At 43.6% G+C, this 3,387-nt stretch overlaps 1 non-coding gene across 1 annotated transcript; it reads left to right on the forward strand.

The window, feature by feature from the left end:
- Window positions 1-2,729: 2,729 nt before the first annotated feature.
- On the forward strand, window positions 2,730-2,862 carry LOC126021102 (small nucleolar RNA SNORA51). Its single transcript, XR_007499714.1, has one exon. It is a non-coding gene; the product is annotated as a small nucleolar RNA SNORA51 (small nucleolar RNA).
- The last annotated feature ends 525 nt before the right edge of the window (window positions 2,863-3,387 follow it).

Here is a 3,387-nt window from a genome sequence, read left to right on the forward strand (position 1 = left end):
CTGGTGGCATTAGCTCATGCTCCATCTTGGCTAGAAATATACACATCTTGTTCTTGAAGTTGAAATTTTAGGTCCCAAGGCACAGATGTAGATAAAGAACACAATATCTACTGGTCCCTTTGGGGTCCTGGGGAGGTTGCCGCTAGCCTATGGAGTTTGGCACCAGGTTGCCAGCGGTCAGAGACTGGAGAAATCTATTGTGGGATCTCATCAGCTTCTTCCACATTCCTCTCTCAGCACCTTTAAGCAAACCTCTCACAGCCAGCTACTAAGATGCCATTCCTGATGCTATTGGGATTTCAGACAGATTTTCTTTGTCTAGCTTTATCATAATCAGCAGCAAAAGCCACTGTAAAACTGAGGCTTGTGCCATTAATTCATAGTTAAATTATGGTCTCCTGATTACCGGGCTAAAGCTATTATTATTTGTATTCTCAAACCATTGTATGCACAATCACATTCCATCCTCAGAACCTGCGATAGAGAGGGAGACACTGTTTCCTCCTTGGCCAAAGCATAAACAAGCTTCAGGCCAGGGGCCACTTGCCTAAATCATGCAGCTGAAAAGTGGTCAGGCCACACTGCTTGTTTGCACATTGATCTTCTGGCCTTGCTATTTTACAGAACAGTTTGTTTGTTTTTTGGGCCATACTTGGTGATGCTCAGGGGTTAACCTGGCTATGCACTCAGAAATTGCTCTCAGCTTGGGGGAACCAGATGGGATACTGGGGAATAAAACAGTGGTCTGTCCTAGGTCACCCGCGTGCAAGGTAAACGCCTTACTGCTGCGCCACCACTTAATTCTGCAGCAACTTCTGAGCTCTTGTCACCTGGATCTGCTTTGTTAGACACCACAGACATTGCTATCCACAGGGAAATTTCTAACTGGCTGAAGTTGACAGCTCAAGGTAGCATGTTTCTTCTGAGCACAGCCACAGACATACAGAGGATTGAGGCATCATCCATACAGAGGTTAAAGCACATGTTGTGCATGTAGACAACCTAAGTTCAATTCCTGGCACCATATGGTCTTCTGGCCACAGGATGCAGGTTTGGAGAACCCCAAGAATTACTAAGTGTGCCTTTTGAGGCCTCAAGCATCCCTAGAATAGCCCAGTACCACAAAGCGCAGGCACCACATGTATGGCCCTTACCTGGGCCCATTGTCTGTTTGGCAGAAAATCACTGGACAGGCTCCTCTTGGGTATTGCTTGGGAGACAAAAAAAAAAGTAAAAGAAAAATCAATGACTTACAACTATCCAGAATTGGTCTGTCACTCATGCTGCAAGTCTACCGAATGAGAGTCAGGGTATTTGCTCATCACAGTCCTTCAAGATGGATGACAGAATAGTCACCACCTGGAACAGTGCCAGTCAGACTCTGTCCTGGAAAGTGTCTTTCTTTTTCTGGTATACCCCAAACCAGACCCTTCCTTTCATCAATTGCAGTCCAGCCACATGTCTGCTACACCAAATAATAGGAGGACTTGGACTATGATAATTACAACTGAAAAATCATTGTCTTTCGTGGAATCAGGACAGATTTGGTGGAGGAAGGATGAGTTTTGTGAGACAGCTGTGGTCAGACTAGAAGTGGGACAGTGTGTGGAGCTGGGTAAAGAGAAAAGTAAAAACAGAGACTCTATGCTGGAGGGAAATATAGTATAGCTAGGAGCAGACTGGAGGTGGGTGCATAGGAACAGGGTGGAAGGCTGTTCTGAGGCCACCTGGAAGCAGCCTGGGGAAGGTACTGGTGGGACTTGCTGAGAAATAAGCAATGATGAACTTTAGGAATTTTTCTGTCAGTAGCACAGAGGAATCTTGGACTTAGGAAAGACTTCAGGAAGGGTAGAGAATTTTGTGGTTCTTGGGTGAGAAAAGAGGAAGACCTGGGCCAGAGACCTGGAAGGACAGGAAAAAGAAAGAATCTGAGGCCAAAGTATATTCAAAGTGCTGGACCACTGACTCAGATCAGCTATTGGGCTAGACAATCAGATGTCATTGAAAGACCTGGGAAAAGGAAAGAGAATGTACTGGTCTCAAGCCTGGAAGAAGTTCTCAGTAACATTCAAGATGTGGCCCCAAAAAAGTACAAGCATGATCGAAAGCAGTCTTGCTTTTGTAGGGCTAAGCCTCTTATCCCATAGTTGATAACTTGGGCCAGAGCACAGCAATAACCCTAAAAAAAAAAACTTCTCTTAGAAACATTTGAGTCCATTTATTGACTGTGTGCTATAAAATCTGTGTGTACTCCTTCATATCTTGACATTGCCATGGACAATTCTCTATTTTCTGGAACCAGAAAAAATGATGCGGAGTTAAAGTCATTCAGGTCAGGGAGAGATACAGAATGATCTTACTCATATGTGGAACCTAAATGATATATAGGGAAGTAGTAACAAAGGAGCAAACAAAGCATGTCAGATGACCCAGCCATTAGCCCAAGACAAAGGCATTCCCTCAAATTCCTCCTTCCGTAAACCTCTTCCATTGATATGTAAGTGTCCACTGAAGAGGTACTTTGTTTCACACTCTAGACCTTGGCCCTCCTGGTGGAGGTATTATAAATTGGAATAATAGAAAAAAGTGAGTTTTGCTTGGTACTTAAGAGATACTACCAGGCACAGACTGGCTCCTTGGCTCTCTTCTGACTGACTTGGCTTGTTATTTCTTCACCGATACCCAGTTCTTCAGACCTGGCTGTGTGGGGTTTAGAAATACGGTGCCTGGGCCTCCCAATTCTTTCCACAGGCTGTGTTCTTTACACTGACTGTATAGAAAGAGGAGGTACAGTAAATGCACCCCATATACACCTCAACCCAGGCCCTTTGCCTGGTCTGTATTGTGAATTGGGGGACAAAAATAATACAGTGTCTGTGTGATCTCACAACTCATGAATACTTATTTTTCAGCAACACAAAGGGAAAACTGATCCACACAATTTAGTTGGTATGTGAGAGGTTGTGTTGAATGGGTGGGTATTGGTATCCTTGTGGGAGAAATGGGCGTGGCATTGGAGTTATATGCATGAGAATCTACCAAAAACAGTGTTTATTGTAAATCACAGAAAAATAAATTTAAAAGTAAACCTGCAGCAGATGACAAAATATCCTTTGTCTTCCTGGGACTTCAAAGCAGACCAACTTGATACTAACAGCCCTAGGGACATTAAGTTATCACGGTGTTTCCATGAGTTTACTCTTATACATGAACAAGAATTCATTGCAATGGGAGGTTTTGCAGAGTCAGTACTGTGTTACTGATTGCTATCACACAGAAGTTGAGGTCTAATTAACCCTCTTTAAATAGAACTAAAATCAAAAGCCACCGGAAGCTGAGGTTGTTTTTAACTTCAATCCGGTCTCTTGCACACATCAGAGAAACTTA

This window comes from Suncus etruscus, chromosome 10 (assembly GCF_024139225.1).
Source record: "Suncus etruscus isolate mSunEtr1 chromosome 10, mSunEtr1.pri.cur, whole genome shotgun sequence".
Lineage (NCBI taxonomy): Eukaryota > Metazoa > Chordata > Mammalia > Eulipotyphla > Soricidae > Suncus > Suncus etruscus.